General features: G+C 35.5%; 1 long non-coding RNA gene across 3 annotated transcripts; it reads left to right on the top strand.

The window, feature by feature from the left end:
- LOC131032063 (uncharacterized) lies at window positions 1-23,593 on the top strand. Of its 3 annotated transcripts, none has more exons than XR_009103357.1 (6): window positions 1-666; window positions 1,329-1,445; window positions 7,984-8,158; window positions 14,020-14,078; window positions 14,198-14,272; window positions 23,275-23,593. It is a non-coding gene; the product is annotated as an uncharacterized LOC131032063 (long non-coding RNA). The 3 variants fall into 3 exon arrangements; XR_009103356.1 differs by having other exon boundaries at window positions 14,179-14,272; XR_009103358.1 differs by lacking the exon at window positions 14,020-14,078 and having other exon boundaries at window positions 14,179-14,272.
- Window positions 23,594-25,302: the final 1,709 nt, after the last annotated feature.

The following is a 25,302-nucleotide window of genomic DNA, read 5'->3' as shown; positions in this document are numbered from 1 at the left end:
AATTAAAATGTCATTCACGCTGTTGAGAAAATGTCTGAAATTAGGTAACATGGAGCGGAAATGTACAGAAAATTCATGTCAAATGGAAAGGGTATCACTTGCTCACTAGCCGTTGAGAGAATGCTTGAAAAAGCATGTGATGAAAATTCAAATCTCATGGAGCGTATAACTAACTGGAGTAAACCATGGTATCCAGACCATGTAAACCACGGTATTTCTCTTACGGAGTTTATTTTGAAGGGAGGGATGGTAATTGTTAGTCCTCTCATTATTTGTGCACAGATGGGCAAAGGCACCCGCAATTGCCTGTGTCGCATTTGCAATTTTAAGATTATAACCCTAACCTCTGTCAGACGAATTAATGTTTTTTTATTTTTTTTCTTCTGTGAGTGCTTTGTTCTGTCTTTCTGTTCTTTCTTTCATTATTTTTTTTCCAATACAATGTTTGTTCAATGTTTTGTTCTATCTTTTCATTATTTCTTGTTTTTTTAATCAAGAGTCTGTCTACAGTGTGCACACTAGTCTGTCTGTCATGATTTTTATCTGTTATTTGTTTTTTCCTTTTTCCTTTTTGTCACATTTTGTGTGGTAGAAGATGAAGTGGAAAAGCAGAGGAGGTAGGGATCGGGAAATACCAGTCGATTGAGGGAAAAATTCTACTTCCAGGTAATATTTTATAAATTATATCTATATTTTTTTAATATTTACTTCTATAGATTATCTCATAGATTATTCTTCTTATATGTAGTAGAGGCATGTGGAGGATTTGTTTACCCTGCCAAAATTAATAGGACTCACAGTTTTTTCTTTGAAAACTAATGGATTGTTTGCCCTCCCAGAATGAATAGGAATTTCAGATAATTGATTGTTTGCCCTGCCTGAATGAATGGATTGTGTATATATAGACAATTGATTATAGTAAGAAAGATGATAATAATAAGAAATAGCCCTCTACCGTTGAAGCTATCAACCCTAGTTTATTTATTTTTAGAATTATTATCTTTATTGCATTTGGTATGGCTTGCCTACTCTCCATGGTGTTACAGTGACTGTGGTGGGCATTACATTTAGATATTTGATATAATTTAATATTTTGATGTAATTATTACATTTTCATCTAATATTCATTGATTATTTCTTTTATTATCTTCGAATAATTTAATGTTTAGAATATAATTTTATATATAAAATATTTTAGATCTGACCACTTTAAAGGATGTTTTTCTTTTAATCTTTAAGTTTTCACAATGTATGCTACTTTCTTGGAAATAAATGTTTTGATCTGTTTTAATTTTAATAGATTGACTCATGTTTATATTTGTGTTCAGCGGGTCATGGCACTGACAATGGAATCACTGGTGGGACCATTTCTCAGAGGAGGCCTTGCTAAGCTCTTCATGACTTCCTTTGAACCTGCTCACAGGCGAGCTGCACCATCAACTTAGGTATTTCCTTTTTCCTTTTCCTTTTCCTATTTAAAAACTTGGGGTGTGGAGTTTTGTCTTTCACATGTATTTTTTATCCCCTCACAGTGTCTTACTATCGCCTACAACTTGTCTTTAATCTCTTGACTGTCTCTAACTTCTACTAAGGGTCATCCGTCATTGTGTTTTTCTAGCAGTAATAGTGTCATAGTCTGTCTTGACCATCTTTGGGTTTTAATATTGAAGAATAGTTTAAAGGGGTTTAACAACTTCCAAAGAGGACAATGAAACCCTACAAAGTCTAATAGAAACCTTTGACTATCATACACCCGAAAATGATCATACTTTTTATTTTACAGCAGTAGAAAATGGATCTTCATTGACTGCCATGGATTTTAGGCACTGTGCAACTGCTTGGACACCTTCCTTAATATTACCGGTCCACTATGTTAGTCTACTCAATATGTTAATGTGACTTGGCACTATCCTCTACTTGGACCATCCATGTCTGAGAAAGTGTCATACTTGTGTTTGCAATGTAACAACCCAAACTACCTTGCTTACCAACAGCTGACAGTGCCCTGTGAGATATTTAAAATTTAAATTCATAATATCACTATCACTTTTTTTTGTTGACATCCATCTTCCATATCAAGGCTCAAAACCTCTATCAACGGATTTGACTACTTTTTCTCACTATATCTAGAAATTAGAGAGTTTCTCTGACAATATCCAGTGATCTCTACTATGTGAGGATTTGGAAGATGACCAATTAGGGTCTAACAAAACTATTGTCTTCATGACCATGATTGCAAAGTCTTTGTCACTTGAGTCATACTACTCTTTCGTATGCATTCATAGTCTCTTTTGAATAAGGAACAAAATCTTTTCATCCTTATAGTGCTTCACTTCTAACCTTTTATCATTCACAAACCCCACCATTATATAGCGTACAAGCCCTTTTGTATTATCACTTAGCTATCATGTATCTTCTATTGTGCACTTGTTCTTGCCACAATATTGGCACTTAAGTGTCCATGTCATGAAGATCTGTCCTTTTTACCCATATCTCGTGAGAATCCTTTGATGTCCCTTGAGTATTCTAGTTTGACTCGTGAGCATTGTCTATAACTGAAATATGATAATATTTATCTTCATACTGTTGTCTTGAACACATGCCATATGACTTTCTCCTTATAGTCAACATGTCTTGCCAATTTTATCACTTCGACCACTCCATATTCCTAAGCGTTTAACTACCTTGCATGATTTAAAAGGTTTTCATCTTTGCAAGACCGTTAGTGAACTGGGTTAATAGATCTTTGTTCAGACATTCAAAACTGAATCTTTATTACTATCCTTGTTTTTTGTGTTTTGTGGATATCTTTATTATGTATACCTTTTCTTGATCCTATTGTCATACATATTGGATCATTGTCATCTAAAACTTGCTTTACTTTCATATGGCAATCTTTTCACTTAAACTTCAAAGGTTCCTTTTTAACTTTGCCCCAGCATGCAGGAAACTTCAAATAAGTCCCCATAGAGATTCACAAATTTTCAGAACCAAAGGATTTTTGCCCACAACAAACATTCTTTGACCAACATGGATATTGTCCCAGCCATGATAATTCAAATCAGTCTTCTTAGTGAGCACAAGTGACACTTCGAAATATAAGATGCATCTGAAAACTAAGGACTTTGATATTCTTTAGGCCACTAAGTATTGTATCAAACTTTTAAAAAGTGAAGTTGTAAGACTCAAAGTGACATGCATGCTTTTGCCAGTAATATATTTTAGCATCGGCATCCATTCTCTATTTAATTGTAATCACGACAATACAATCAAACTCAACAAACTATCTACACATTGATTCAAAATGTCCAACTTCAACATCATGCCAACAAATGTTATTTGGAAACATGGTGATTTTGTCCGATTACACAATACTTCAAATCAGGCTTTATAAAGACCCACAATATATCCCTTTGTAAAGTAATTTCTTTTAGAAACCTAAGGATTTTCCTCTAGTTAAGCCCACAGTACTGAAAATCTTTCAAGATAGTCATCAAATAAATAAGTCCACCATGTATCCATGAATTGAAGTAAAATGATCATACAAAACAGCCATTCAACAAAGTATAGAGACCAGTTTCAATATAGTACTCTTTCATGGAAGACTCCAGCACAAAAGGATTTTGTATGCTTCACGTGTGCACTCATCCTTCTTTAACAGTCAAATTTTATCTTTCACAACCCATTATTCCCTCGCAATATATTACTTTTTCATGGAAGCCTTAATCACAATAGGGATGTTACATGCTAACTATGTCGAATCATCCTTCTTGATAGTCGACAAACTCTCACAACCCATCATCCCCTTTCAACAATGTAGTGTGATGAGGACTATAGGTCATCTTTGTGATCACCTTCTAGAATTATATGAGCCAACCTTTTTATAGCATGTAATACATTTCCTATTTTTCTATTCACCATTCACACAAATAGGTCTTCACACCAAGCTTGAAATGATAACATATTGTGGATATTTTCTCCTTGGTTATAACATTTCATTATTTCGTTTTTTCCTCTTTACCTCCAAAAACTCACAAAATTTAGTGCTCTAAAACCCTAAGCTTTGTTAATGGCAACCCTAGTGATTTTGCGTTAGCTTGTCTACTTGACAAAACCTCGATTTCAAAACCCTAGGCACCATCATGAAGAGTGGAAACTTAATTCTGAACAAGTCTGCAATTTGTCATCATAATGAGTGGAAAACTGATTCTGAACAAATCTGCAATTTGATGTTTTGGGAGTCCTAAGGTATGCCTGAAAATAGAGGAAACTATTACAACTCTTGCAAACTTATTACTTTTTAATCTGCTGAAACCCTTGAAGACACTGATGTTTAACCTTTAAGGTGACCAATCAAAGGCTGAAGTTTAAACTTACTACAACTGAAACTCTTTTCCTTTTGCCAATGAAAAATATGGAACGAGGAGTAACGAACAAACACTATCTGAAGAAATTGGATGCTTTTCTATTTTTACAAAACAAATCAATGACTGTTGGGCACACACTCTAAAACTTGGTCAAATCCTGTTAGGTGTGCACTAGGATATTCTTGAGCATGCATTCTCTGCTTTTTAATTTTTAACCAAATCTGATATGGCACACGCTAGAGTTTCCATGGTACATTTTGCGAAATCTTCAAATTTTGTCAATCTATATGCTAATGGAAAATCTCTAGGGTTGCCACTGACAAAGCCTAGGGTTTTATTGCACTAAATTTTGTAAGTTTTTGGACGTAAAGAGGAAAAAATTAGATTCAAGTCACCAAGATTATTTGGTGATTTGCCAGGAGTCATTAGGGATTCAAGTCTCTTCAAAGGATTTATCTGTGAACTAGGATGGATATTCCATGTACTAGTCACCAACATATAGATTTCTAAGAGGGCAATGAAAGACCAAATTTAACCATGAGAGCACAATTGCAACAAAAATTAGCAAGTAAATATGGGAGCACATGTCACCATGAGAGTAACACATAGCTTACCCTAGAGAAATCCCTTACAGATGAAAATTCATCACAATGAGAGCTTCTACTCCCTTAATTCACTCCAAATTCAAAATACTTGAGTCTCAAGTCTCTTAGCATTTGTACATAAATGAATCTACTCAGACTTGGACCTCTATTCTACTCTCTCAACCCACTGTATTGCTACTTCGCTTATCATGATCATAAGAAATTTGGAAAATCACATACAAAGCTACTCTAAATCCCAACATGTCTCCCCAATGCATACCATTCAATTTTCAAATGGATTATGATAACCTTACTTTACATGAGGAAGTTGAACAGATTGAGAGAAATGAAGAGATTGAAGAAAGCTAGAATGCCATGGGGCACATTTCTGAGCCTGTGAAAAAATTGATACCTTCCTCAAGTGGTGAATTCGTAATAGCCATTTTTTGACAATCTTCCAACTTCTGGAAGCCATAACTTTTCAAGAGGAACCCATATAGGCAGCAACATTTAAGTTTGGTGCCATATACGACCTATTTTGGACCTACAACACAAGTCCTTACTTTGCCATATAGTGAAACCATATCTTGTTTTAGATCAGGATTTAATGGTCAAGATGCAGGAGTTGCATCAAAATCACTGAGGGCCTAATTGATATCAAACTGGCTACTTCTAATGATCACTATTTTCAATAGACTACTCTTAAATAACTTTCTAGAAGGTTCATCTTAGGATGCTATATGTTTAGTCAGGTCTATTTGATGCTTTCTTGTTTTAAACAATGTATTTTTATACAATTTTGTATTTTGAGCTTGTTTTGATTGCAAGAAAAGTATTCTTAGTATAGGAACTGCAATATATTTATGATTTATTTTGAATAAATCATATGCAAAATCTTTGTAAACACTTACATTTAGTTTAGGAAAGAATAATAATTTTATGCCTGCTTGCCGCTAAGACTATTGTCTGAATTGTTTTCTTTTATCTTGTAAGTGTTAGTTTGATAAATCAAATATCTATTATTGAATATTGCAGGCTTTGTATTGTCAATTTTCATTGAAGTGGTTGTAGTAACTTTGCATACAATTGATAAATCTTGTGTTTAATCCAATCCAATCTTGTGTGTACTTATTCTTTTTAGCTAAAAAGAGTGAGTATTTGATAACTGCTTTAGGTTGTTTGCTTTCAAAATGAAAGACATAAAATCTCTCATCTTGTTTACAAGTGTCAATAAGCCCTGTGCTCATACTTAATGAACCAGAAGATAGGTTGTTTTTGTTGCTTAAGTGTTCTAGGATTTTAGTTTTATTGCAAAGTTTCCTTTCATCATTTGAAGAAAGGTATACAGTATTAGTTTTATAAATTTATTGTAAAGGATTTTGATTTTAGTGTTTGATAACTGCTTTAGGTTGCTTGCTTTCAAAATAAAAGACAAAAAATATCTCATTTTTTGTATAAGTGTCAATAAGCCTTGTGCTCATACCCAAGAACCAAAAGATGGTCCTCTATGAACTATGTGTTATCCCTGCACCTCTTAACTTCCATCACAGACTGATATGACAATTTTAATGTCTTATTTCATCCATAGACTATGTATTAGCTTCCCTAACATCCATTTATAACTTGTGAGCTCCTATTAGCTTGGATTACAATTTCAGGTTACTAATGGACACAATTAGCTTGCATCACCCAGTTCACATGGATGCAGTCAAGCTAGAGACATAAGTGATCGAGACAAAAGCTGAACGATCTTCTTCTGCAAATTTCACAAGTAATGTTGAATTTTCACTTAGCACAGAAAACGGTGGGGAACTCGAGAATTTAATCACTCACAAGTATGTTGAATTTTCAATTGGCACAAAAAATGGTGCAATCAGCCTAGAGATAGAAGATGGAGACAAAAGTTGAACAACCTTCTTTTGCAAAGTTCATGGCTAACAAGTAATGTTGAGTTTTAACTTTTATCTTAGCATAAAAATGGTGTTGAACTCACAAATTTCATCGCTCATAATTAATGCTAAGTTTCAAGTAGCAGAGAAAATGGTGTTGAAAAACTTCATAACTAAAGGGTGCGATATTCTATCAAAACGTGATATAGCGTTATGGAAAGTTGACTCAACTAGTGAAAATGAACTGAAGTCTTTACCAAGTCAATATCTTGGTTAACAAAAATTCTATAACTACAGAAACAAACAAGCTATCACACAAGGAAAACTTTTTGCGAAAGACTAGAGCTTAGTATGAAGCAAATGAGGCACCATAAACAAGTTGCTCAATGCACAGAAACAATGGTTTTACCACAGCCCCTAGGGATTAAGGGGGGGATGTTATGTACATAATCCCTAGGCGTAGTAGGATAATATTTTACCTTTTATATATCCTTGGTACACTAAAAGGTGAGTAGGCATATAGAAGTTGAACTGAACAATCAATAATATTGATAAATATGTACATTGTATCACATTTTGATGAATGGTTTGCATTTCATTGAATACTTTGTTGTTGTCTTGTCCAATTCTCTTGTCAATCTTTTCGTCTGTATTTGATTTTTGGGCCGATTGTCTTTTCTTGTTTCTCTTGTAGATAATTTATTTTTGAGGATTGATGCTATTTTTGTCCTTCATGATGGGTTTTGTTTTCCAGAGCCTGATGTGTGGTTATTTGATCAATGTTTCAGATGAATTAGTGACTGATTTAAAAACCAGACAAACCATTTCACTACACATTACAGAAATATAATCCTTTTATGGCTCATTGATTGTCAAAATGTGAAATTAAAAATTCAATTGCAGGATCTTTATACTGTTTTGACGATTTTTTTCTTAATTATTTTACAGTTGCTTTAAAACCAATTTCTGTGAATGTCTACTTTGTAATTAAAACCCAACACGATTATGAATGTAGATTGCACATATTGTGACATATTAATGAAAAGAATAGATTTCTTTTTCTACCAAGCATTCAGGTTTTATTGTCATATGTGGATGCCTAAACCACTTTTGAGTTTGACAAAGTGGTTTGTATGTTTTCAGGGTCAGTTTCGTGGAAGTTGTACCAGATCAAAGGGAGAATTATCTTCAGTGCCTTGAGCACGTTCAGCAGCAAGGACACAATCCAGGTCTCTTGGGAGCTCAATTATCTGACTTATCAGTGGGCAACCAGAAGAAATTTTTGTCTCGGCAACAACAATCTGCACTTTTGCAGCAGGTATATACCTTTTCCTAAGGAAATATATTGCAGTTTCTTATGTGAATTTGAATCCTATTATTAAAAGGTGTTGAAATGTCAGAAATACAATTATTATAACTCTTGGGATTTCAACCACCTTTAAACCCTGCACTAGGTTCATGTACCTCTTAGACTGCTATTGAACACCGCCCCCATCATGGACTGCTCTTATCTTTCCTTGTGGATGGCCTCAAATCCTTGTAGCCATGTTTTCTTCATTGGTTACCTTAGATCACGACTGAGTTTATTATTCTGGACTGTGATGTTCCTCGAGACTGTATTTTTTGTTGCGCATAGTCTTCTGATGACTATATTCCATTCACAAATACTGCCCTATCCTCATGTTACTATCTAAACTCAAAGCTTAAAACTGACATTGTGACTGTGGTGAATGTACATGTTCCCCATACTCTCTGTTGCTCATTGTCCTGTAGCTTGTCTCAAACCCTTATGCAACCTTGGCATGACTTTTGTAGAACTCTTAAGGTTCTTCACTGTTTCTTAGGAAACTATTGTCAAAAACCTCGCTTATCACCGGTCTGGGTGTCTTAGACTCCTAAAGGATGCTGCTATATTCCTCGTATTACTGTGATCTTCTGCAAATGCTTGCTTATAGCATATTATGAAGAGGGTATATTAACTTTTGTAGATTTCCTTTTATGCGTCAATGTAGTAGCCTTGATAAGAGAACTGAGTATTGTAGCTTGCAATTCACTGACATTGGTGTTCTTTTGACTGTCAGCGAACTCTTGGTATTTTACTGTCACACAGTACTATGACTGAGAATCATGGCTCTGTTCTAAAGCTCATCCTGCTTTGAGTACTTGGACTGCCTGTCCTCTCTTGATTGCTCTATGTATCTTGTTAATGCTGTCATGCTCTGTGACTCCATCATACTTAGGAAGGGAACTGTCTTTCTTGAGTATTGTCATTTCTTGTATCTTATGCACTTTTCCCTATTTTAAGTTTACCATCATTACATCCTATGTTGGTCAGCACCATGACTTCCTCGTTTAATATGATTGGTATGTGTCCTTGTAATATTTTGTTTTGAATTGAATGTCTATATATCTTACGACAATGAACATGGACCTCCTTTGACTGATGATGAGTTGTACCCTCGTGCACAGGCTTATGTTATCTCCTCTCACTGCTATCTGCATCTTTTACTATGGTACTGTACCAAGGATTGGCACATTGCTAACTGTTTTGATCTTCTTTTCCCTGTCAATACTGCTGCAAATGTCTATTTGCCACTGTGATTAGTCTTCATTGTCTTGGTTGTCCTTGTTCTCTCTGTGACTGCAACATGAAAGCATAGGTCTATTCTCTTTATTTCCCTTGTGACCGTGCCTTCCCACTCTGTCACATCAATGATCAATGACTGCTTTTTACTTGTATGGCTGTGAGTGTTTGAGCTGCTCTGTGAAGCCACATTCCCACATTCCTTATCATTTGCTTCAGAAATTTTTGACCTTAGGCTTGGAATCTCTATATTCATCATCTTTGCAGATCTATTCTTGAATATGTTCTTCATGCTACTGTTCTAGTATTGATATGGTGCTGTTAACCTTTATTTTCTCATTCAAGGATATCCTGAGACAAATTGTCAAAGTTCGGTGTCTCTGAAACTCTGTCAATGACTTGACTATCGTCTTATAACAGTGCTCAATTATGAGTCCTGCACACGTTAAGTGGCTGGTCATGCTGATCACATCTTAATTCTAGATGATACCATGCTTTTGTTATGACAGTGATCTCTTTTCTAACATCTGCAACCAACAAATTTCCTTGTAGACAAGGTTATCTTCCTTGTAGGCTATGACAATCCTTTAAACGCTGTTACCAAAAGTTACCAGCTTTGCTATGATTGCAATCGAAAGATCATCTATGTCTGCAAAAGAGTCATTTTTGACTGTGAATAACCTTCATATTGCTTTGCCAGTCCTTATTTGAATGAGATATCTCTGTCTGTAATGTCCCTTTTTCTACGTGCCCTAGATTTTGCCCTAAAATCACAAATCCAAGTTGAGATCCACAATAATTTTTCACATCAAATCACAGTTGTAATACTGATATCTGTATGCCTGAATCTGATTATATCAGGTCTGCCCCTGTTCGATCTCTTGCTGCTCATGAAGTCTGAAATTAACTCCTTGTGATGTCTGAAATAATCTGCTCATAGTCTTCACACATTTCTGATCATGAATATTTCTTAGATCTGCTCTAGGGTCTGTTTATTATACCTTGAGTAGATATGCTATTCAATGGAATGCTTATAATCTGCCTTATTAATATATTTATATGTTGGATGTAATAGGCCTGCTCTGATTTCTAAAATCCTTCTTCTACATTTAGTTGTCTTATCTGATTCAATTCCTTCTTTGATACCCTACCTCAGGGAAATTGTTCTACTTTTATATCTGTAGCAAGCTGCCAATTCTTATAACTTAATAACAGTTCTGATCTGATCTGATCTGATCGATGGTCTCTTCACTGGATGCTTTTGTTGGTTCCTTTTCTTTATATCTCTCAATGTGAGGGAGAGCTCACACCACTTCATTATGGATGCCTTTTGGCAAGAGACACGCCCTTTCACCATTAGCACCCTTTGAAAGAGTGCAACTCTTAATTATTTCTGCCCTTTGAAAGGTACACAACCTTTCACAATCGGATCTGCATTCCTTATTTAAATCAGATCTGCACTTCTGATTCCCAAATTATCCCCCTCAAATGAGGTTCTCTTCTCCTTTTTATATCTCATGTTTGAGGGATTTGCAAATTTTCATTTCATTCCTTTGACCATTCATTAACTTAATTAAATTTAATTATATTTAATTATATTCTTTTATATTTTAATATTAGTTTTATTATTATCATTTATCATTAAATTGTATTTCAAAGTGGGGACATTACACTATCACAACAATACTATCATCAACCTTTCATAGTTCTTTGGGAAGAAATGCCCCTTTGCTTTCAAGCTTTATCATTGTCTTTTGTTCATTGGGACCACTCACACTCATATTGGCTTTTCATTGATTTTGACAGAGACTGTCCTCTTGACAGTGAGCTTATCACTGTAACATTGCCTTTTTCAAGCTTTTTACTTGTAAAACATTCAAACGTTTGGGCTCAACCGTCTTTGAAACCCTTTGGGCATGCATTCATAGACATGATTGCTCCTTTGAACTGTCAACGAACAAGGCATTGTCAATGCATGAACGGTTAGCACTGTGCGAATCTTCCTTTATCTTGACTGTCACTGATTGTTTGATCTGTGAAAATCATTGTCTTTCCTTGTATAGCTGTGACTGGTCTCAAAACTGATTGTAATACTTTTTCTTTGTCATCTTAGGTTGTCAAACTCCCATTAATATCTTCAAAATTTACGTGAAACCTTGACAATGTGACTGTTATTGGTTGAATTATCTTATGGTAGTTTAAGCATTGGTCTTGATGGCTTGTTAATCTGACAGTGACTGTCACTCTTTTCATCTTTCAAAGTCAAGTAATCTGTATCTTGGCTCTGGAATTGACATTGTTGTTTTGGCAGTGATATCTCTTTGATGGCTGCACTGTAACTTTCTTTTTTGGATCACCATTTTGGAAAGCTCATACTCATTTCTTTCATTATGAGAACTAACCTGAGACATGTCACTGTCTTTTGGCTCATACTGACTATCATACACAGTCATCTTTATTCCTTTTGATTGCTGTCTGTTCTGTCTTTTAGAGATGCTGCTCTGCGTAAGGACCTCGGTGCTTCACATTTTCTGCTATGAAACTTTGGATCACTGCTCCAGCTTGCATTTCATTTACCAGTGAACCCATCATGATTCAGGCTCTTTGAAGCCTTGTTCTTTGTCAGTGACTTTCCTGTCTTTAGCTTTTTGGAACTGTGACTGTGACTATGACCTTTTCACTGTGAATTAATAGTTCTTGCATCCTAAAGTTGCTGTGACTGCATGTGACTACTTTCAAAGCCTAGTCTTCTTGTATACTCTCCCTTTATGGCTTTGAGGTCCTTTATTACTGTCTTTGACACTCATTTAAAAACCCCTTAGCACTGTCTTGAGACTTCTGTATGAGGCTTTGGTGGTATTTTACTCGCTGCCATCCATAATCTATACCTTTGTTACTATACTTTCAATGAATGTCTTCATGTGTGTTGCTTGTGTGGTTTGTATAAGCATGCTCATACTCAGTGGGTATATATTATGACCTATGTATCTCTGATGTGTTGCTACATGAGATTTTGAAGTCATTACAATCATTGATCAAGTCTTATACACTGTTTTGATCACCTTTGAGGACAGTGTTATTGCTTTCTTTGATATTGTATCTGTCTTTCCAAGGCTTGTTCTGAGTTTATTTTCTTTGAGCTTCTCCTCTTTTCTATGAACATTATCCATTGAGTGTTGTGGTGTTGCTGCTAATGGCCTGTTGTGAAGACTACTTTTTGTATTCAAGCTCTTCTCAAGGGATTTGAACTGCCAAATTGCTCATTAATCCTTTCAGACTTTATTTCCTCATTAATACTTTGCATAGTAGACCTCTAATCTGTTAGGGGGAAATGAGCATTCTCTAGGACTGTTCTAGATTCTCCTTCAAAATAGAGTATCTCTTCAAAACAGTGACTATGGTTGGTCACTGAACTCTATACAATGATCTCTTAAAATAAATCCATATCTCACACGATAAGACTTTAAGGTCTCAAAAGAGAAAAGTTACAAAAGACATAACGGTAGCAAGAGTTCCTTTCTATTGAAGCTTTCAACTTAAAGATTGCAAGAAAGAATCCTCTTGGCAATGAGCTATCTCTTTAAGAATGAATAATGATAAATCTTTCAACTCTTTGTGAAGTAGGGATTCAAAACCTTACCTCTTTCTGAATCTTTAATTAGAACTCTTTGTGCTTTAATCTCCAACTGTTGTTCTCATGCTTTTGGCGTTGTAGAACGTCTTTCTATCTGCTGCTCTATCACTGGGACTATTGTTAACAACTTGAGCACAGTTCTCTGTCTCTGGTATCCTTGTTATCTTTGGCGTCCAATGAGCAAGGAAACGCAGATGTAGAGTTTCTAGGCTTAGAAAACTACAACATTATTCACCTTAACTCATGCTTTTCCCCTTCATCACGGGTTCAAACTTGAGTTTTGCTTTTTTGGCCAATTATACAATGGAAATGCTTTAATGAAATTTCCCTCCAAGCATCTCAACACAAATTTTGCTTTATCTCTGTCCTCCAACGTATTTTTTTTATAAAAAAGAATCCTCTTTCAAAAGAAACTCTATGAAAATTAAAAGTTTTGCTGATCATTTAATAAAGATATAGGGTTAAAAAAGGTCATTAATGCTCTTGTGACGACAAGGACTAAAACATTGTGTGCAATTTAAGATGTGACTGAAATTGAACAGTACCCTACTGTCACATGACTTTGATTGTCATAAACAATAAGGCCACATATTATCTTACCATCCTTTCAATTCTTACTGTGATATTTGTTGCTATCTTGAGTTTAGAAGGTAACCTCATAGAATGAAACCTTGTCTTGCATAGCTAGACTCCATACCCTGCTCACTGTACCATAATAAATTTTTGTCGACTGTAGATAAATTCTACATCCCAAAATAATAGAAACCAAATATCAATTTAAAATGTGCAAATGTATAAGCCCCACTAATTAATATCAATTAAATTCTGAACTACACAGTTAGCAATGGAATAGCAAGGCCAAATAAAGTATACAAACCTAAATCAAGTGTGTTTAGGCTTGTGGCTTTCTTTTTCTTTTTCGACTTCTTTTTTTTGTTTTTATGTTTTGAAAATTGATTAGGTGGATGTCATTGTTTTGTTCGGGAAAAAAGCTTGTGGAGTGGGGCGTCTTACTTCTTGGTAAATCACATGTTTTAAGTCATTGTGTTCAGATTTATTCCATTTTTAAAGTATATTTTTGTCAGGTTTTGGAATGTTATGACTGACAATCAGCTTTTAGGATTGTCTGTGGGTTGTAGTAACACAGAGAAGCTGCAATTATTGAAGTTGACATGTTTGGTGAGGTTGACATGAATGATTACAAACGGGCCCTGGTATGTACACGTGTCTATTGTTTTAGACTATTTTTTTGATTGATTTGTGTGACTACCATGTTTTGTCCTATGCATTTCTTGTGTATACCCACCCTTTTTCTATGACAAAATTTCAAATGTAATTTTATTGATTTGGGGTCTTTAACGATGGTATTCATATCATTATATTTTTCTTTGAATATGAATGCCATGCTTTGTTCTATGTGTATGCCCAACCTTTTGTTATTGTATGCATTTCATTGAAGGTTGTCCTTTTGTAGTAATTGTGGAAAAATCAGAAACAAATAAGCAAAGGAATTGTAGTGTTTGACATTGGACTTGTGGCCAGGTTTTTCAAATTATTTTACTCCTGTGCACATGTTTTCAAGTTAGTTGTCTCATTTTTAAATGGTTTTCTATGTGATGTATAGATGACTCTTTGCAGCAGTTAGTTTGTCATAGTCTATCATATCCATCATTAAGCGTTATTCCTTTATTGTGGTATTATCTTCTCCACCCCAATTTTTCCTTGATAATATATAATACATTTGGAGATGACTTCTTTCATGATGACAACTCCAAATACTACTAGTACTATCTGCCTTGTTAATTTACATTCTTAATCCTGGATAACCTACTAAGCAAAATAATTGTAGGAATTACAAAAAAAAAACATCATTCCTATTCATTTTCCTCCCACTCTCATCTTCAAAACCATAGACAATTTCAAAAAAATTATAGTGAAAATATTTCAAACTTGTATCAATTGTTGGGCAATTTAGATTTGTGTAGCAGTTCCATATATTTCAACTGTCATTTCACCAGGAACTCCCCTACTTTATTGGATAGCTATTATTGCTCCACTAGTCCTGTGCATGTAGCTAATATTGGAACCAGCTGTACCGATGATTGCATCTGCATATGAAAGTGGAATTTGCATGTGTTGAGTCAGCTGCAAAACAATCCAGTTCCTCACTAACCAACTACGTCCCAAGGTCTATGATAAACTTCCTTCCTCCATTCTCCACAGACAGAGTGTTCTTCTTCCAGTTGTGGGTGGCCTTGGCTGCCACCAGCCACCCTCTCCCTAAGATCGCTTCATACCCTTTTTTCTTAAGTGGGATTACCACGAAGTCTTGTATGAAGGGTTGTGCCCCGATGGTAACTTGCTGGTCCATCAGTGCCCCGATGGGTTTGATTCCATGCTTATCTGCTCGCAGTAGATTGAATGTAGATGGCCACAGCATCGGCTTCCCCAACTTCCACCAGGTTTCTTCTGGAAGAACATTCACTTCCGATCCACCATTGACGATGGTATCGGTTACAATGGTGCCAAGGATACCCATCTCCACAATGGTCAGTTCCTTCTAGTGTTAACTGCCAACAGCATGGGGTCTATTGCAGACCTCCCAGGAACATCCGTGGTTGGTATTGGTGTGTGGTTGGGAGAGATTATTCAGCAATGCCGTTTGTAATTGAGGCATCGTCTGGACGAGATCGTGTACCTCACGCACCTCCAGTTTTAAAATATGATTTAGTATAGCCTCCTCCGCCTCCGATCGGCTGGAAGTACCTATCATACCCTTCACCTTCACCCTCTCTTGTATCTCTTTCTCAATTTCTTCACGTGCTTCCCGTAGCCTTCACTTCTCCGTCTCCAGGTCTGAGCACGTTGCTTGTCTGGCTTGGGCGCAGGTTACGACTAGCACTTCCTCTTCTTTGGTTTCCTCGATATTGAGCAAGTTGACGTCGGACTTCGGGCAGGTGGCGTCTTCGTGGTCTCCAGGTCTGCACCATTTGTACAAATATTGTGTGGCCTCTCCCTTTGGGCAGTCTCATGCGAAGTGCCCCCACTGACTGCACACTCTGCATTGTATCATCGGTCGGCCTTTGGAGTCATATTGGATCGGGCTCCTTGTATTGTTATTGTTGTTTCGTCCTCCCCACCGGTTATCTCAGTAGGCTCCCGATGTTGCATTGTTGTTCGCCTGGGAGCTGCCGGTACCACCCGATGTAGTTGGTTGTTCCTGCGTAAGCAATACTTGTTGGTTTCGTGTTTTCATGTTGTACTAAAACTCTACTAGCTTGTTAAAGATTCACAACACATATTTTAACTGTATGATCCAAAACGTTGATGGTTAGAATTTTTTAACACAATCAAACCCAAAAACTAAAAACAAAATCATTGAGATTTGAATGATCAGATTTACTCAATGGATCGTCAGAGAAAGTGTTTAGGTCCTCATATTTTGTTGAAAGAATGATGAGATGAAAGAAATTCCCTTGTGGGCAGGGGACATCTGCAGCGTTATTTGGGGTCCAGCATACTTTGCAAGAAAAAAATAGCAAGAGATGTGGATGGTAATGCTTCAAGGAATATTTTCTTTGTGACATAACTGGTAAGGCAAAGGCATTTCGCTTTGTGAACCCAACTGAGCAAATTAGTTCACTTGGCAAGGATAACTTACACTTCAAAGCACTGTTGTCACGAAGGATTGCATCGTGTTGCTAAGTTGGGAGCTCAACAATCCCATGAAACATGGAATGATCTTCAGGCCTATGGGTTGCCTATTGTGAAGATCAATCTCCAGAGCGATTCGGTTCTCTTGATCGACCTCCTGCAAACTAAATTGATGGGAAAAGGATAGAAGGTAAACTGGAATTTAAACCTATCCTAGGAGAAGGTAAACTGGAATTTAAACCTATCAGTAATTCATAAGGAGGTTTGAGCTTTTACATTAACTGAAGAAGAACTTAATGTTCTTACACCTTCAAACTGTTGCAAGGGATAAACACAACTTGCAACCTGCATACATCAATTGCATTCCATCTAAAGGTGCTCAAATGAGACATGAAAGAAGGAGTTTGCATAATAACTCACAAAAATCACATCAATCACCCATATAACTCACTAAAGAATAGAGTAGACGAGATCTAAACTGATATTTTATCGAAATAAAGGATCTATTTGCTGTTACAAAACTCAGAAAATATGAGTTACAATGTTGTTCTTCAATATGAAAGAGCTCTGAAAGGTACAGTGCAAGTTGGAAGAAAAGAAAGAACTAAGCGAGAAAGAAGAAGCAAGAAGACTTATAGAGAAGAAGTCTTGAATTCAACTGAGAGACGCAATTGATTGTGCCTCCTCGATCTTAGCTTGAACTGTTGTCTTCATCCTTGTTTTCAATCTCCAATTTGCATGAGTGAAGCGAAGTTGAGAAAAAGGCATGAAAGGAAGGAGGTGGGACTGCTGCAAACTGAAGTTCAACTGTTGAAAACTCTCCTCAACTCATGCACCACCCCTGTGGGGCTCTAACTGATGTCTAACTGCTTCATTTGCTTTGAAAATCCCTCCTTTCTAGGCTTTAACTGATTGTGAGCTAATGCTCTATCTCTTACCTCTCAAGCTGAAAGTTAGACTAATACTTGCTCTTCCACAACTCCACTTTATCAATCACCAACTAAAACTTGAACTGCCTCCTAACTTGACTTTGACCTTCAATTGTACTCAATGCTGATGCTGTTGCAATTTGACGGTGAGATCTTGAAATGTGCTCTTTGTATTTGTATTTGAATGATTGTATCCTCCACTTTGCATTATCTTAGATACCTTCAATGAACATGATCTACTGCCATGCTTTATGACTCATTATTTGCTGCCCCACAGTTGCCCTTGATGATCTTCAAACCCTTTTGACACTGTCTTTTACCCTTTAAATCTACAACTACTCTATGTAACAGTGATGAAGACCCCTTTGTTTTCCTCTTTACTATCAAAACGCGTCTCAGAGTTATTGCAAAAGGATTATCACCTTTTGCATCTTAATACCAGGGTCATAGCTCTGAATCCTTGTTTTAATTCACCTATTCTGATGAATTGCTCTCTGCTCTTTGACTACTTATTGGACCTTTACATCGTCAAGCACTGTTATGCATTCTTTGAATTGTGAATCACTACTTTTTGAGACTGCTATGTCTCATATATCTTATCCTTCATAGACCTGAAAGTGTTTCATGATTGCTTAACTTGCTGCAAAGTGTTAGGATCACTGTTTCATTGTGAATTCTAGTTTTGACTTCTCTTATAGCTCTTGGTGTATGCCTGTCTGTGAAGATTTTTTAATTGAATATCTAAGGCTGCATTTTTGGCTTAAGGTTGTCTTATAACTGTTATAACTCATTGCTAACTAGGACTGCATATGATCTTTTTGAGTGTGCTTTATGCTTCTCCAAGGTCTTTCTTTGGTATTAAGTCTAGCCTTGTTTGAGTTGTGCCCATGCTGAAACTATGCCTTTCTGTCAAGCTTTTGTCTTGAATGCTACAACCACAATGATCTTATGCTATAAGGATGTTCTTTTATCTCTGCTTTTAGCCCTTTGGCTATGACTGATCTCTATTCTCATTGTCCACTTGAGGCTGGAACAAAACTGTCAAACCCTGCACGTGCTTAATCTTTGAAGTTGCTCTATGATCCATCTTGACAATCAATAATACCCCCTCAACACTACAAAAAGGGCTTGTATGCTCTTTTGTTGATGCCTCTAAAATATCAAGGACAATTCTATTCTTCAATGGACTGTTATAGATCAATACCTAAGTTACCGGATTCTTCTGTGCAACTGCTGGGTCCTGGTTCGGTTTGCCCAAAATTCTGGGTTGTTGGAAATTCGCCAAGGGTTCGTATTTTGCCCTGTGGGTTCGATCAGCAGGACCGAGGGAGAATTTTGATGCTTTTCCAGAGAATTTTTACCCCAACAGCAGAACCTGAGGAGAATTTCGGCAATTTGACTCATTTTTTAATATTTTTTTAAGTTTTCTTTTTTATTGTTCTGTCTTGCAAATTCGAGATAGTATTTTTCAAAGGGAAAAGAATAGTGATATCGCTCACCCTATATTAGGTGCATGGATAACAAATTTGATTCAGATTTTCAACTGTTTATAATTTAAATCTATTATAGTTGTGTTTCATGTGTGTTTAATTCATTACAAACAGCTATTCACTGTCATGCCATTTTCTCTTCAAACTGGGTGTGTGGCTATGTAAGCTCTAATAGGTTAGGGCAATTAAAAGAAAGCCGAGGGTTATTACATGGCTACTAGAGAGAACAAACCTGCCAGCCATTTGAGTGTGTGTTGTGTATGCAGCTAAGCATGGGCCTTGGAAAGAAGCTAGAAGATGAGTCACGATAGTTAGGGTTTGGAATTGAAGGTAGGGGTAAGAAGATGTTGGATATGGATGAGGATTGGAGAGCCTTTATGCAAATACAACAAATAGCACATAGCTAGGAACAAATGGCAAAACAACAAGAGCAAACAATATAAGTACTACTTCAAATATTGTAAAACATGTAACAATTCTACCAAACTTACACAAAATAATGGAGTAGAAGGTAGTAACTCAAATAAATTGTGGAGCTACATAGCCTATATACTTTCCTACCTTACGGTAGTAGATGCTACTGCTGGTAGCATCTGCTACCGCAAGGTAGCACGTGCTACCGCACGGTAGCATCCTGGAGTTGAGTTGACTCAAGAAGACGAAGAGTTGAATCCAAAAGAAAATGATTTCAATGCTTGCGTAGATTTATATTCAAAACTTGATCTAGATTTAGATGTCAAATCCCATTTGTATATATTTGCTGATGCATATGTGTACATTTTTATTTTTATATGTTTTTGTACGGACGAACCCAAAGCGAACCCGAACCCACCCACCCACCCACCTCCAAAAAAAAAATAACGAATTTACGAACCAAAATCCAATTCTGAACTGGGACTGTCAACTTAGATCAATACCCTTAAATCTCTACAGGGCCTAGGACTATGCTTAATCCTTATCATTGTCTATTGATTGATTATATTGGTTATTCAGAATGACCTAGGGCTTGCTTCAGACCTGCACTTATATTTTGGTCTTTGAATCTGCTACAGGTATATCATCTTAACTATCCACAAGCTCTGCATCAAATGAGGGTATCCATTAGGGACTGTCCTTTTTGTGTACGGGCAATGACCTTCATTGGCTCTTTGTGACTTGATGAGTACTCTGTTGTTTACTGTTTGAACATTACATGATATGAGGGTTTATGGTACTTTCTTGAAGGCTTCTGTGTATGCTCTGTGACTCATGGTTGACTGTATACTTGTATACCTTTCTTACAAACCCAATGATGCTCTGTGAAATACCATGAAACCCAAAGTGTCCTATGGGTTATACTATGTGTTCGCATTGTCTTTATGATAATGATATCACAGTCTTCCTTTATTGCAGACCTCTGACTTCTTTTAAGCAGTCCTTGAGCTTTTTTATTCACTATCCTGTGATTGCATCTTATTTATGACTTCTGGTATGACTGTTTTGTATTTTCACTGTCAAGACAGTAAAAAATGTTCCCTGACTGTATTTTTTCAGTCTTGGATGGACTGTATGTTGTCTTTTCTATTGTTGTTTTGAGTCCTTACAAGATGTATCAGATTTGTGCAGGTCAAAATTTGTTCGTGGTCTTTGATTTCCTTTTGATGTTTGACCTTGTGCTGGCTAAGCTCACTGTTCATGGGGCTTTTCTATGGTAAAAGTTCTATTATTGCTTTTCATGTGTCTTTCACATCTTTCTCAAGGGTCCTCCGTCTTTATTATTCTTTGAGATTTCTGGACTGTGTTAAGTACATTCTTTTCTGTTTTTATGCCTTTGTCTCTATATTTTGTTATATCTCAGCCCTTCAACTCATAACATGATCTCTGTTCTTCTCAGGAATGTCTTCTTATGAATAGTCCTCCTTATGATTTGCTTGCAACTCTTGACATCATTATGGTTGCCTGCACGTGTGACCTCAGTAACGACGTGATTTGCCATTGATAAGACTATTTTGATTTCTGCTCCATGCTTGTGTATTGGCTGAGTTACAATATTATTATCATAAAACCTTGAATCAAATCTGCCATAAACCTTAGTGTTTAGACCTGCAAAAAATCTGAGTATCCACTGTTTCGTTTGATGGTGACTGCTGCTATAGGCTAACCTTATAAAACCTTTGCTGTGATTACTATGTGTGGCAGCCATGACACCTTTAGTCCATAAGGTTATACAACAACATCTTTCCTATAAACCTCTGTTGTGATTACTATCAACATGCTCTACTTATATTGGCTAAAGCTTATTTTAAGAACAAAGGAGACAAAACACAAGATGTATAAACAATGAAGTCTTGCCCACGTGAAAGGTAAAAGGGAGATTAATGGAATAAGGCAAACCTGTACTGTTAATGTGCATGAATCTTGCTTTGCATGGACTTGATCTGATCTAAGTAGAGTTATCCCACGTAATCTTTGATGTCATGACCTTTCCTTCACGTCCAACCTCTGAGAACAGATTGTTAATTCTTTATACACTATCAATGCATTTGCATAAACCCCTTATTTCTCTTATAACCGGAAGTGTGCACTTGATCTATGTATAAAACTGCTCCTTGAGTTTCTGTTGGAAATTTGATGATTATGGTGGCTGTTATGGGTCTGTAAGATATGACTGTAGCCATCAAGTGCCAACAAATAGGCAGCGATGAGAGACCAGCATAAAACCAGATATTGTTGAATGCTCAACTTTTGTTCTGATTTTTTTGAATTAAACTTAAATTCCACCATTATTAGGCATTCTTATAATCAAAATCTTATTATGATCAAGGCTGAAGAAGTTAGCAACAAGATTTAACCTTGTTTTTATTTACATTTTGAAGCAGAATTACAACAGAAACAATATTCTACAGTGATTTGAGAAAACAGAACCAACAATATGATTTATTTTTTAGAATAAGCATAGTTTTAAGTTATACAGCCTGAGATTGTACACAATTTTAATCTTTACTCGTTACAAAGAAACCAGGGTCCTACTATTAGGAGGAATTCTAGTCCATGGCCTCTGAGTTACATATCTAACTGCAGCTGTCACAGGCTCCCACACCCCGTGAGGCTCAAATTCATTAGACGCATTCCCTATGTTGTTTTGCAGTTATTAGTGTTACTGTCTTTAATGTTGTAATTGTTATTGTTGCTGTCATTTTCATTACCATTTTTGCTTCCCATGTAATTGTTTTTATTCTGCATGACAGCCAGGGTAGTGCAGATTTATGTGATGTCATCTTCTCTAACTTGCATCTTTGGATTGAGAGGGATCTTGATTGGAAGATAGATTGCGTTCAAACTATTCATTACTTTTAATAACATTTGAAAATTTGTCAAAGGGGCCATGATTCAGCAACAAGGTTAAATTAAAACATTAGAAGGGGGAAGAGTGAGTTTTAAGAAATAACTTAGGTATAGTCAGTGCTTCAACCTCAAATACAACGTGACTGGCCTAATGGCGACGGGCTCAAATTTGGAGGTGTGTGAAGGATGTATGCGTCATTGAATAGTGTATAAGGTGTGTGATGTGGGGTTGAAGAACAAGGGTCTTGGACATCAAATTGGCGTCTTAGGAAACTCATACCAAATTGAATATCTTTGTTAGTAGGAGTTCAACAAACTACATTAACCTTTACTTTAATATCATAACTTAATTGCAGTGAAACAAGCAACTCTTTAAACGTGTTAGAAAACTGAAAGAAATCCTTGTATGATGGTCTAAAACAAGGTATGTAGCTACAATCTGGTTTGTTTTGAGGTCACTACCATAGTGTCATCAAGTTCATCTCCAATATTGCTGAACATTTTCATAATTCAAGAATGGATATTGTGAAGAATGCTGGTAATAGCATCCTGACTAAGGTTTTCCCTTATTCCTCTAAAAATATTGAAGAAACAAAACATGATAACGAAAGCGTATAAATTTTTCAAACTTGTAAATGCACTTTTGAATTTTTATAACTGTCTTCAAACTCAAACAGTTTTCTACCTTTGTGATTTATATTTTTGTTTATTTGTGGTAGTTGTAAAATGCGTGAATCTTTCTGGATTGGAGATCATTTCCATTATCATTTTCACTTGCTGCATTACATTGACTAATTAATAGTTGAATTGGTATGACAGGCTGGCAGCATGTTGCAGCGAAAAAATTTCAGTTTGATAAGAAGGATCCTAAAGCAAACTGAACATCATGATGTATAAAAACAGCAAGAGATAGAATTAGGCTTCAATCATTTATGTATTTAAATTTTGGTCAAGCATATTGACTTAAAGCTTTGTAATATGTACAAATATAGTGCTTAATAAAAAGTATTGGAAGGGGTTAAAAACCCCTTCTAAAGACTGAAAGGAATAGTCATTGGCCATGGCTATTCCTTGAGGTTGTTTTTGGCACCTTAAAGAATGGTCAATAGGCCAAGACCATTCTTTAAGGTTTGTGTCTCTCTCTCTCTCTTTTCTTTTCTTTTTTTATTTTGCGTTCTTTTTTATTAGTTTAATTTTATTTAAGAATTTAGTAATTTTGATTGCAACAAAAAAACAATTTTGAAAATAAATTTATTGTTTGCTCGCAGCATAATCACCTCTTTAAATGTTTTGTGAATAATTTATAAAATAGTGCACAAAGGATTGTCATAAATAACCCTTACAAAAGCAAAATTTATTCACTTAATGAATGCAATTCACATTATGAAAAATTTAAAACTTGGTGTCTTATTTAACATTATTGTAAATGACTTGAATTCAATCATAAATTACCCTTACAAGTATATCATTTGAACAACATGCAATTTACATAACATAAGAATTTCACCATAATTATAATAAAATGTGTATTTTTACTCATACTATTTTAACACATCATATTCCATAACTAACAACAAATCATAAAATTGACAACTTAAAACAATCATCTCATTCATACGAATTTCGCCATTATTATAATAAGTATTTTGATTCATAATATTTTAACAATTCATATTCCATAACTAACGACAAATCATAAAATTGACAACTTAATTTAATCATCACATTCAAGTTGCATATATAAAACTATTTAAATAACTTTTGACAAATAAATCTAATTATGTGTGGTGTCATGTCGTGTCATGTCATGTCGTGTCTTGTCTTGTCGTGTCATGTCATGTCGTGTCGTGTCTTGTCGTGTCATGTCATGTCGTGTCTTGTCTTGTCGTGTCATGTCTTAGGTCACTTAGGGGAGGCCAAGCAAGCTTCCACCTTCACGTGGTTGGCCTTGTTAGTAAAGAATATTTGAATAAATATTCTTGAAGCTGAGAGAAGCTTATGTGTAAATATTTTCATTTAAATAAATATTTTATAAATTTAAGTTAGTTCATATTATATACATGTTGAAAAGGTAAATTGTGACTGCAAAAGTGAAATAAAAGTGCATTTTAATTATTCATTATAGCTTTCATTATAATAATGGAATAATGGAATTAATGTAGGAACTTTATCTCAAACACTAAAAAGATTCAATGTCAAAATAATTGAATTCTTTAAAACTAGATGTAAATTTAAGTTAGTTCATTATACATGTTGAAAAGGAAAATTGTGAGTGCAAAGGTGAAATATAAGTGCATTTTAATTATTCATTATAGCTTTCATTATAATAATGGAATAATGGAATTAATGTAGGAACTTTATCTCAAACACTAAAAAGAAATGTCAAAATAATTGAATACTTTGAAACTAAATATAAATTAAATAAAATGAACTTCACAACTTGGGATAACCCTAAAAAGAATCAATTTTAGAATAATATCTTTCTTGAGGGGTACGGGTACGGTTACGGTTAGGGTTAGGGTTAGTGTTAGGGTTGGGGTTTTAGAGTTTATTGTTAGGGATTAAAAAAACCCTAAAACCTAAAATATAGGGTTTAAGTTTAGGATGTGTAAAGAAGTTTAGGGTTTTAAGCTTTAGGGTTTAAAGTTTTAAAGATTAGGGCGTAGTGTGTAAAGAAGTTTTAAACTCTAAAATTTAGGGTTTAGGGTTAAGATTTGTCAGCGTTTTAGGGTTTAGGGTTAAGGTTTAAAGAAAAAACCCTAAAATTTAAGGATTAGATTTTAAATAAGTTACAAAACTCTAAACCCTAAAATTTAGGGTTATTAGGGTTAGGGTTAAAGAGAGTTA

Source organism: Cryptomeria japonica, chromosome 4, assembly GCF_030272615.1.
Source record: "Cryptomeria japonica chromosome 4, Sugi_1.0, whole genome shotgun sequence".
Lineage (NCBI taxonomy): Eukaryota > Viridiplantae > Streptophyta > Pinopsida > Cupressales > Cupressaceae > Cryptomeria > Cryptomeria japonica.
This window is presented reverse-complemented; position numbering and strand designations above follow the sequence as displayed.